Source organism: Wyeomyia smithii, chromosome 3, assembly GCF_029784165.1.
Source record: "Wyeomyia smithii strain HCP4-BCI-WySm-NY-G18 chromosome 3, ASM2978416v1, whole genome shotgun sequence".
Classification (NCBI taxonomy): domain Eukaryota; kingdom Metazoa; phylum Arthropoda; class Insecta; order Diptera; family Culicidae; genus Wyeomyia; species Wyeomyia smithii.
The window spans coordinates 183,213,560-183,225,562 of record NC_073696.1 but is presented as its reverse complement, the minus strand read 5'-3'; the positions used below and the strand labels follow the sequence as shown (position 1 = coordinate 183,225,562).

General features: G+C 34.4%; 2 protein-coding genes across 4 annotated transcripts in view; one reads left to right on the top strand and one right to left on the bottom strand.

Moving 5' to 3' along the window:
* The window catches only part of LOC129731705 (protein CREBRF homolog), a 47,304-nt gene extending 36,113 nt beyond the window's left edge, over positions 1–11,191 (bottom strand). For both annotated transcript variants that reach the window (XM_055691918.1, XM_055691921.1), the window contains exon 1: positions 10,656–11,191. The gene's annotated coding sequence lies outside the window, so the exon portion shown is untranslated. The remainder of the gene's footprint in view (positions 1–10,655) is intronic.
* LOC129731708 (uncharacterized) overlaps positions 1–12,003 on the top strand; it is a 101,453-nt gene that overhangs the window by 18,956 nt on the left and 70,494 nt on the right. The gene's annotated exons all lie outside the window — the stretch shown is intronic.

The following is a 12,003-nucleotide window of genomic DNA, read 5'->3' as shown; positions in this document are numbered from 1 at the left end:
ATTCCCAACAAGAAAAGAATAATTTCGAATAAGCGTGACGAACCAATAGAAGATGCGGTTAAGCAAAATGACGAGGTTTTTATTTCTGAAAATGCTTTGATATACGCCAACGTTTTGGCGGGGTCGAGTGGGAATGCAGATAAATTGAAGCGTGCGGAAAATCGTAAGACTCGGCCGGTCATTGTGATTAAACGAGTCGAGTCTTCTCAATCTAGTAAAGATACTAGAATTTTTGGAAAAACAATTTAGATCCGAAAATACACAAAATTAGAAACTTTAGAAACGGGAAAGCAGGTTCGATAATTGCTGAGTGTGCAATAGGGGATAACATTAAGATCGTGAAAAAGGATATTGAAAGCAATTTAGGTGAAAAATATAATGCTGTTATTCCTACAAACGCTAAGCCTAAGTTGAAAATTGTGGGAATGAGTGATCAATATTCCCCCGAAGTCTTTATTGACTTGTTAAAAAGTCAAAATAATGACCTCGGTATTAATGATGTCAAAGTTATTGCGCAATTTGTAAATTCAAGCTTCAAATATAATAAGTATAACACAATTATTGAAGTTGATAAGGACACTTTTAACCACTTGATGACTGCTGGTAAAGTAAACATTGGGAGGGATAGGTGTTCGGTTCTAGAGGCCGTTATTGTTATACGGACACAAAAGCACAGAATGTGTTAATACTGAAACGTGCTCTAAGTGTAGCGGACAACATAAAACATCGGAATGCTCTTCGACTGATTTCTAATTGCGTAAATTGTTTGAAATCTAATAAAGACTTTAATTTGAACTTGGACGTAAAACATCCACCATTTAGTACAAACTGTCCGGTATATCGGAGACTGTTTGAAAAAAGAAAAAGTAACATGTTGTTAAGTAAATAGCAACTGAAAAAAAGGCAATGTGAGAGGAAGTTAGAGATAGTTTACCTAAATATTGCTGGTTTATCTACAAATCATGCCGCTTTGCGGCATCTGGTGGAAACAACACGTCCGATGTTAGTGTTGCTAGCTGAAACTCATATAGGTGAAGCTGATGCATTTGATCAATTGAACATTTCGGGTTATAAAGTTGCTTTTTGCCTGTCACACTCCAGACATACAGGAGGGATTTCTATTTACGCCAAGGAATCTATTAAATTCAACACTCGGTTAAACGAATGTGTTGAAAACAATTGGTTCCTGAGTATATCAGTTGAAAAAGGCATGACGATGGGAAATTTTGGAATTGTATAACATTCCCCCAGTTCAAGTGACCAGCGGTTTTTGGAAATTTTAGATAACTGGTGGGAGATTTTTGTTGATTTGAATAAATTGAACGTTATTTCTGGTGATTTTAATATTAATTGGCTTAATGAACCAAATTCGAATCAATTGAAGCAATTAGCAATTTTTTTCAATTTGAGACAAACGGTTTGTCAATACACAAGAATTTCCAGACATTCTCATACATTAATAGATCACGTGTTTTCAAATTTTGATAATGTTCATTCTTTTACAGAGGCCGATTACAAAATAACAGATCATGAGACAATTTGTGTTTTTATTGAGAATGACCAAAACCGTTATGATAAAGTAAAGATAAAGTGCTGGAATAGATATTCGAAGCAAGCAGTGTCTCAACTTGTTTCGAGAAGCTTGGATTTTCAACCAATAGCTGGTGATTTGGACAATAAAGCAGCTGTTCTTACCAACACGCTGAAAGAATGTACCAATAGTTTAGTTTTTGAAAAACATGGTAATTTGCATAATGCAAACAGCTGGTACTCTTTAGATCTTCTGCGTTTAAAACGAAAAAGAGGAAGTACAAGTTGTTTTACAGAAGTAACAGTACTGATGATTAGAATAGGTACACCGCGGCGCGTAACATGTATTCACGGTCCTTGAAAAAGGCACGGTGTGAATATATACAGCGGAAGATTGATCAACATCAAAATAACAGCAAACAGTTATGGAAAATTTAAAAAAAAAAACTAATGAAAAGTAAAGATTGTTGCCCGCAATCCATAACTTTTAATGGCCTAGAAGAACAATCGGCGCGAGTAATTGCAAATAAATTTAACAGTTATTTTGTTACCAGTGTTCAATCGATCAATCAAAGTATTGATTTGGTCAATGAGCCTGACAAAATAATACAGCCGATCCATAATAACCTTGATTTTTTATACTCTTCTTCAATCAAGAGCAAAAGAGAACAGTCGAGGAGGGACCAGAGAATCAAACAAGTTACATAATTTCAGGCACAACATTGATTAAGTGGGAGACCTACTCTGTAAAGTAAAGCAAACTAAAGAATTTTTGTGAATTTTTTCGGATGATTTGGGTAAAGTGAAGCGTTCGGGTATTCCGGCTATTGCTAAGATAGATTTGAAGATGAATGTTGCATGTTGTGAGTGCAAATCTAGTGTGTATCACAGGCGAAGGGGGCAAGCTCTTCAAAATTATTGAAACAAAAAGAGAAGTGTATATTTCTCGAGTGAAACGTAACCAAATATCGCTAGCGGTGAAGATATGTTTCGTGAATGTTTTCTTCGGCCGGGTGAAATATCTGGATGTGTTAAAGTTGCAGTTTAAATAAATATGTTGAGTTTTCATTGAAGTAATTCATTCATGCAAACAGAAAAACTTCAATGTTCAAGGTAAGTTAACATACATTGAGTTTCTAAGTAAAATAAAAACAGTAGAGTTTGGCAAACTGAATCCTGCTCATAATGCATACCACCTGATGAAACCGTCAGTTATCCTAAACAAATTATTTTTTGTGTGGTTCTCAGAAATTGAGTTGTTGGTGTTTTTTCACTGGTGCTAAGAATTCAACTTTAGTCGAATACATTTAAATAAATACACATTTCCATTCACTACACAGAGACACCAAAAAAATACATATACAAACTCTATTTATTCAATAATCATAAGTATAATTAGAACATTCTTCAAATTAGATTTTGCAATATTCCCGGAAACAGATTTTCCGGGAAACGGGGATAAAAAATCTCATTTCTCGGGAATTCCCGGAACCCGGGATGAAAAAATTCTATTCGCGATCGATTTTTGTTGCAAATATTTACAGAAGAGAAAAACACACACTTACTATTCGTCGAAGTAGGTTTCAGGGTCTTCAAGTTGTCAAACAATCACTTTGAATTCGCTGACAATTTTTTGTTGAACATACCTATATAGGAATATATGTTCCTTCTGCACAACTTGGCTTTAGTCCGCTTATTCTGCCACTGCTGTTTCAACTGTAGGATAACCTAGAATCATCAATGTCAGCTCTTGTAACAATTCGTTGGAAATTGGGCGGGGTGTGGCTCGAAACTGCTAATTGTTTGAATGTTCAGTATTATAAATTTTATTTCGAGCGCGAATAGCGAAGCTCAAATAAGGCTGATACAAATTTCGAATTCTTTTTATGTCCAAGGTTATCAAAGTTAGCAAAGGGGGTGGCAAAAAATAAATAACACTGAGACGAAAAAAAGAAAAATCTTCGATCAAAGTTTGTGTGCAAGTTATGACGTTTGTAACTTGCGCTCAAATAAATGTTGAAAAATAACACTTTATTATTATTATTATTATTATTATTTATTTATTTATTTCGTCAAACCAAAGTAGACTACATATGCTTATAACTAACCTACATGCTATATGTTATTTATACTAGTGAAAGAGGAAAAAAAGAGTTTATACATTATTGAATAATGGTTTCTTTGCTTGACGGATTATTACAATGAATGTATTCTACCGATTTTTATTGCGCGTTGAATTGAAATATTGTTTCAATTTAGTTCTCGACATAGAAAAGTCAATTGCTTCACAGTGTTGGTTATACACTAACATCATTTGATTAATAGGCCCGTATTTATCATAATTGTTTCGTTGATGATTTAAAGAAAACAAAGTCCGCGATCGTAAATTTCTAGAAGGTACATAAAAATTGAGTTTTGATAATATTTCGAGTGAGTCGACACGCTGAGATACGATATCGTTAACAAATGACATCATTGCGAATTCACGACGGGCTTTGAATGATTGGATGTCAATAAGTCTGCAGCGTTCGTCATATGATGGTAGGGGAAATGACGTCCATCGTAGATTACGAAGTGCATATAACAGGAATTGTTTTTGAACTGATTCTATTCTGTCTACATGTGTTGCAGAAAACGGAGACCAAACAATGCTACAGTATTCTAAAAGTGACCTGACATAGGAATTATAAAGTGTTTTTATTGTGTATGGATCTTGAAAATTATAGCAGAAACGTTTTATAAAACTGAGCATGTTACTAGCCTTATTGATAATTGTATTGTAATGATCAGTGAATGTTAATTTTGAGTCGAGTATAACTCCTAAGTCCCTAACTCGTTCACATTTCTCTACTACCTGATCTCCCAAGGAAATAATTATGCTTGGTATGTTTCTTTTTCTGCCAAAAGCCATCGAACTACATTTTTTTACATTTGGCTGAAGAAGGCTTTTTTTACACCAAATATAAAAATATTTCATCTCGTTACGAAAAATGTTTACATCATCAGCGTTTTTAATTTCAATGAAAAGTTTTATGTCGTCGGCATAAATAAGAGTTTTTACATGTTTTAGAATAAAGGAAATGTCGTTTACAAATAATGTAAATAGTAGAGATTTACATGAATGCGTTATAAATTTGTCTTTTTAGACATGCTTGTCAATTCACTATCGAAAATGATGGAAATCGGAAATGTTTTCGGAGTTTTCGAAGTTCATTAACTGGTATGCTATTTCGCTAATCAACGGTGTTCTATAATAGATCCAGTCAATCTGGTAGAAAATGATAGAAAACTAAATAACCACTGAAAACATATTATTATTTGTACAAAAAAAATCCACACTTCAATACAACTTAAAATAGGTCAGTTTTAGAGCATGCTTACGTAACTTCCCTGTGAAGATGATTTCTACGTTGATATCGCGGCCACGACCAAAAACCAATCACATAAATTGCACTAACTTCGAGTTATTGGATTATTTTTTCAGGTCGAATAGATTCACGGGTTTAAAAAAACATTTTTTTTTTCAATGTACATCATAGGTAAAATTCATTGTATTAGTTGAATAACTTGGCAATTCTGCGTTCCAACCATAAAATAAAAATGAAATAAATTTTTCCAGCAAATTTTTCACGAAAAATAACTTGCAAGTTGGGTTGAAATATTTTTTACAGTTCAAGAAACTTTTACTAAACCGAAAACACACAAAATGACAAAACATGACAAAATGATTGAGACAGGCAGAATTTTGTCAATTTCAAAATGGCCAGAACTTCACGAAAATTGAATAAATTTTGACGAAACAGGTTTCATTGTACTGGAAAACTATCCTAGTTTCCTAATATTACTTAAGAATTTGACGTGACTAGACTACACCGAAAATGCTTCGGATTTTGGGAGTGTGTATCGGAATGTACATTTTTACAGCGTGAAAAACTTTTTCTGACATCTTATTCCTTTTAGGTTTATATATTTTCAATAAACCAGTTCAGTACCTAAAGATCAGAAATCTGACAACGAGATATTAATTGTTTAATTATGGGTGTTGCTTTTTACAATTTTTTTCACTGTTGGGTACGTTTTTTATTAGAAAAAAAATTTTTACTTAGGAATGCCTACTGTGATATGTTCAAAAGAGTTTTAGGCAACTAAATTGTCTATGTAGAAAAATCATTTAAAAAAATCTGACATAACCATTCTTTTTGATTTCGAAATTTTATTTTTCCGTTATAGGAAAGTCAATTCAATTTTTTTAATATTTTTGAATGAAAATTCAGATAAGTTTCTAGAAGTTAACTATTGAGAACCTTTCTCTGTCTTTCGTCATTATTAAAATATATTGCTTTATAAGAAAGAGGTTTAAATTTCACACCTTTTCGAATGTTAGTCCAGATAAATTTTCAAAAAAAAGTTTACAAAGTTGCTTGGTTTAGTAAGGCCAACACATCCTCAATATTTCGTCAAGTTCTGCTAGGGTGCTGCTAGCCCAAGGTAAATTGCACCCAACAAGAAAAAAATAGTAGGAGGGTGGTATCAAAGACATGACCGCATGACGTAGGACTACGGTATTTTTCTATATTTTTTATCTAACAGTGCATTTTTATTTGCTGAGACATTAGAGCGCTTCGAACAATAATTAGTATAAATAAAATATATGAATGAAACCTTATTTATATTGGCATCTTCACTTCGCAGATATTCGAATTAGAAAAGCATTTGTTCGTAGCTTGTAATGACAAGACAAACATTTGAATTAGCGAATTCGGTGTATTCTCCCTTTCTCAGTAAGCAGCAAATACGAACATTTTTTTTTTGTGAGACCAGAACGATTTTAGTACTTTTGTAAAAACCATGTACTACCAACAGCCGCCAGCATTACGGGTAAAACCTGGCACAAGGTGACCGGTACTATTTTGTCTTTCCTCCTTTCAACGGCTAGCACCTAGCGTCCGTATGTCACTGGTAGTGTTTTGGAATAGAAATGATGGGGCGAAATGTTTGAATGGTACAAACTAGTTTTGTCCAAGCCAAACAATAATCACCTTGTCAAGATGAATGGGGTTATATTAAGTTGGTCTGACAAGGTTAAGTACTTGGGACTAATTTACGATAAAAAACTTATTTTCAAAGAGCACATTGAAAGGTTACAAGCAAAGTGCATCAAATATACGAGATAAACATCTCGTATATCCTCTCATTAACAGGAATTCTGAACTTTGTTTAAAGAACAAACTTTTGATTAACAAACAAATTTTCAGACCAGCAATACTTAATGCTGTACCGATCTGGTCAAGCTGCTGTTCAACAAGGAAGAAAACGCTCCGAAGGATTCAGAATAAAATTCTGAAAATGATTTTGAAGCGTCCTCCTTGGTTTGGTACACTCGAATTACATAGACTTACTGATGTTGAACCATTAGAAGCTATGTCAAATAATAATAATAATTTAACAATTTTCGACAAAAATCGTTGCAATCCTCAATTGCTACGTTAAGCACTCTTTATAGCCAATAAGTAGGTTTAAATCCCTACGACCGGTAAGTTCTAATTGAGAAAGCAAACAAATCCTAACAATTGAAATTACAAATTTCTAACAGTGTTGAGAAGTCACCCTTTGTGATTGGACACACATACTCAGCTAGTAACAAATCCCCCCCTTTAAAAAAATAGTTTTGTCAAAATTGATCATTTTTCGTGAAGCTCTGGCCGTTTTAAAATTGAAAAAAAGATTTTGTCAGTCTCAATCGTTTTATTTACCCCCTGTACTGCCGCTCTTAGCATGTCGGTCCCATAGCAGAAGTTAGAAAAGTTGAATTATAAGAAAAATGTATAACAAAAGGGTATTTTCGACATGGGACATCACAAACGGGTTTTGATTTTTCAGATTTCATGAGCAAAGTTTACTATTTCAGCTTTTTTTCAAAGCTTGAGATGATTTTAAACAGATACCCACAAAAAAGTCAGAATCATCAAAAATCGGTATGGGATGGATATGCGAAGAGCGGCAGTGTATCAGTTTCACTTTTCCTAAAAACTCCAAGGACTGCATTGTGAGGAACCCAAACATTGGATTTGAAGTGACACACTGAAATCCATATGATGTAGTTTTCTCACACGAAATTTCAGTATAAACAAAGAAAAAATTCAAGTATATATTCGCTCAGTAGAGAAAACGCTAGCAAAAAACGACATCAAACGAAGCAAATATTTGCCAAATTTTTTGTTAAGCCAATAAGAGAGCAAATATTTTTATAAAAAAATCGAATCAAAGGGTTTGATATCACACCAGCAAACAAATATGCTTAGTTAAATGTGCACTTCAGTGCTGCTAAATAGTTCGATGATGTCAGCTTTGCGTTTTAGATATTTCCCAGGGAATCATAGCCGGGATTGCAAACCTTATTTCAAATGGAATGTCGATGTAATCTCTAACCGTTATCAGTATTTAACACGGGTAAATATTTCTCGTACAAACTGTATACAGCATTTTCCAAAAATAATTAGGACATATGAAAAACATTGTTCTGGGAATTGTCAGGAATTGTCAAAAAAAAAATTTCAGTGTATGTACAGTGTATTTTTTTCGGATGAACAAAATTATCAACAACTTTGCCGAAGACGTTATACCCATCAAACAAACAGTTCTGGTTCAATTGTAACCATCAATGTCTTTGTAACAGGGCTTTTTCACCTTTTTAACGAATTAATCTTGATTAAAAAAATTAGGAACATTTGTGCAAAGTTTTAGTCGAATCGAAAATGACAATTAAACGGATATATTGAAGTTGGGACATTTTTCATGGAGTTGCTCTTTTACAAGAATTGAGCAAATTCGCTTTTATATTTTTTGCAAAGATTTTTGGCGATTTTTCCAAATAATACGCTATTTTGCACCGATTGTAGAAATAACACGTGTTACACAAAATCTGCATTTGCAAAAGCGTATTTCCATGTAAATACACTATTGTATTATTTTATACTAATAAATCAGTACATCATTGTTACAAAGAGTTGTGCTCTGAAATAAAAAACTTCATTTCAAAAGATCTCAAAACCAGAATAAAGCAATTTGAATTCGCTAACATCAGGTTCAATGCCCTTCTTTGCGCTACAAAACTAAATACACATTACCGTAGATTCTAAATGTGTACCCTCGCGGAAGTTTTTCCTGTCAAAGAAGTTGGCAGTGGGTCATTCGACAGAAATAGGTATAGGTATTTATACGAGGGGAAGTTCTTTATTATAAACGATAGAGGGAAAAATCCTGTTAGATAATAACTAGGGTAAAAATTCCGGCACTCTTACAACCCTTCGCTGAGATTGTGTAATGATGAAACCTGTTCGTAACTTCGAACAAGGGTTGAATTTCGGATTCCCAAGTGGATTCATGCACACATTTTCTCGTGCGCTTAATGGGTTTTATGTATTGTTATGCATAATCAATAAGGATTAGTTGCACACAAAAAAAAAACAAGAGAAAAAATCACCACCTGGCAAAAATCGTTTTAGTTAAAAAAAACTTTCATCTACAGGTATCAGTACGAAACTAGTTACGAGATTAAAGAAATAAATGCAGAAAAACTGTTTATCATCACATCCTTTGGGTTATACTTGAGACAGCAAACAACTTCTTGCGATGATGAAGCTTTAAATTGCCGCACACAGGCTCGAGAAAGCCTCAGTTAATTCGCGACATCCCACACTCACAAATGAAGCGCGTGATTGGCTGCGGAAATGGCCCAGTGCAGAAATAAACATCAACAAGTTGTATGTAATTTGCAAAGTGGCGAGCCACATTTTCTGGTTCGTTATCAATAATTCAATTACATCCCCGGTATCAATTGAACTGGCGCCATCCATCAGCAGCACTCGTAGAACAGCCGATGATGGTCGGTTTGAATATATACCTATTTAGATCTTCTTTAGTATATGTGGACTTGCAATTGTCAGCTCGGCAGTGGGACAACATTACCTATAGGGAGAACAGCTCGCACTCGTTATAGTGAATCCCATCCTTCATGTTATTCCGTCCACTATTGTGGTGACTCGTATTGTGTTCCACCCCTTGTGCGCGTGGTATGGCTGAGCAAAGACGAACAGAGCTGTAAAGTTCCGAGGGTTACATTCAAAATATGCGCATGCGCTTTACTCCTTGTTGAATGCTCAAACGCGTAACTTTTGTTGTTGTGAATATTCGCGCGAACGAAACATTCCAGTAGCGGCCCACTGAAATTTCTTTAAGTTTATTTATTGAATTGTGATTGCGTAGGTTAACCAATAATATTTACTTAAAAAAAAATTTTTTTTTTGAAGGACTCAGCAATTTCTTGAAAATCGATTTTAGTTATTAATATAACTTTATTAGTGAAAAATAATAATGTTATCATAACTATGACGCTTCAAAGAGTTACAATCAATCAACTTGCATTTTTTCGTGTACAAAAATAAACTATAAAATTTTCTATTTTAACCTTTTTTTCTTATTGGAATATTTTGGGACAAAACTAAAATTCAATAAATAGCTCTAGTTTTTATAAGTTGACATCAAAGATATCAGACTACTACTACCTACATAAAAATTTGCTATCCGAATCAACCCAAAAACCTATCAATACTATCCAAATCCACAAAAAGTCTCAGCCTTCGTCACTGATTCTGGCGAGGAAGAAACAAGCATATGATAATTGATACAAAAAACCCAGTGAAATAGATGCTCAATAACAAAACACGGGTACGCAAGGAAACCAAAATCGCGTCACCTAGTCCCGACACAACAGGCCCGCCAGTGCAATCAATTGCGAAGAACCAAAACATTCCACCCATTCCCCACCAGTAACTCCCTATCGTCAGCCCACCTGACGAGTCCAGAACCCTATAGAACGCAGAGCGTAGCAGTTTGGAGGGAAGGGTGTTTCGATCGAACGATCTGCGCTAGCCCGTGTCCTATCATTTCTATACATCAGTGGCTCAGTGTGTTAGTATGTTTACGCTCCAAACACAGCTCTGGCTTATAGGATCATATTGCTACCTCCTAGCGAATGTGAATATTAGAATATTTGGCCCAAGTTGAAAATTTGTATAACATATTAGTTAAAATGTCGTATATGTTAGTAAAAACAACACACTTACCTATAAGTATTTAGCCACAAAGCACAAACGCTGGCAAATTATGAACAGCAATGATTATATCATCGCCCTGTACTTCCCGGGAGAGAACCCAGATGATTTCCTTTGTTGTTATTTTCAAATATGGCTTCGCAAATCAAATTTGTCCTTAGTCTTTTATAGCTCGATTAAACTTTTATCACTCTTACAAAAATGGTCACTTCTGGATTTTCATACATATTTCTCAACGAATAAGAAACAATCCAAACTAACTTAAAATTTTCAAGTTCAACAATTTCACAACAATGTGGTTTCGTACATGCCAACTTTTTACGTAGGCATTTCAAACAAAACTTTGCAATCTTCCCCCTTCCAACTATATCAAAAACAAATAACTAGAGTCAAAATATATAGTTCTTACTTAATTCAGCAAACTTTCCTCTACAGGATGAGTGAATTTTCACTTTCCAACTTGCACTTTTTACTTGCGGAGCACAAACACTACACGGCCATCTTTGAACGGCGCAAACTTTCGTATGAAAATGAATGACTCGTTGTTTACAATTCTGATATAAAAAGATTCTTTTATTCAAGCCAAGCGACAGTAAGCCTCGCTGCTGGTACTAACACAAGCAGAAGCAGGAAAACATTAAATCGTGTACGTACGGGTACGAGCGTGAGTTGTTTTCTTCCTACACATGTGCACGATTGAATGAATTTCAACCACACGAATGGCTGTTGTCGCATCAACAACAACAACGGTTTGGTGGTGTGAATGGCAATTCGAATAGATTTGCAAAATTTTCCTACAAACATTCCATTGAGCGCATGTGCTGCGATCTGCGTGGGGAAGGATTGAAAACATAAACAAAGTCAAGCAATAACAATATAGTATGGATGCTTCGGTGCTTTACAACTGAACGCAGAAATGGTTCAATTTTCGTAGCTCGTTATTGATTAATGGTTAAATATCAGAACGTAGGGTGTAAAATCATTAATATAAAGAGTACTCGATTCTTACGACGTAAAATGTGGAATTCTTGAAATTTTGATAATGTGTATCATAGACCTATCTAACTATAAGGTAACAGACTAAAACACCATTCAATGTTGATATCAGATAAACACGTGTATACAGCCATGCATTTTGAATCATTTCATTAAGCTGGATTCTATGAAACTTTTAGTACTTTACTAGACTTAATATGAATACAGTAAATTTTCCTTTCTCATTGCTTACCAAAGTATAAGTTTTTAAAATCGGTTTTAGGATAAAATCTTTAAAAAGCTAACCCTGGCCCAATGAACGAATCATTTAAATTTACGCGCGAGACACGTTCTTCTTTTTCTTCGTTCATCTTGTTCAACCAGT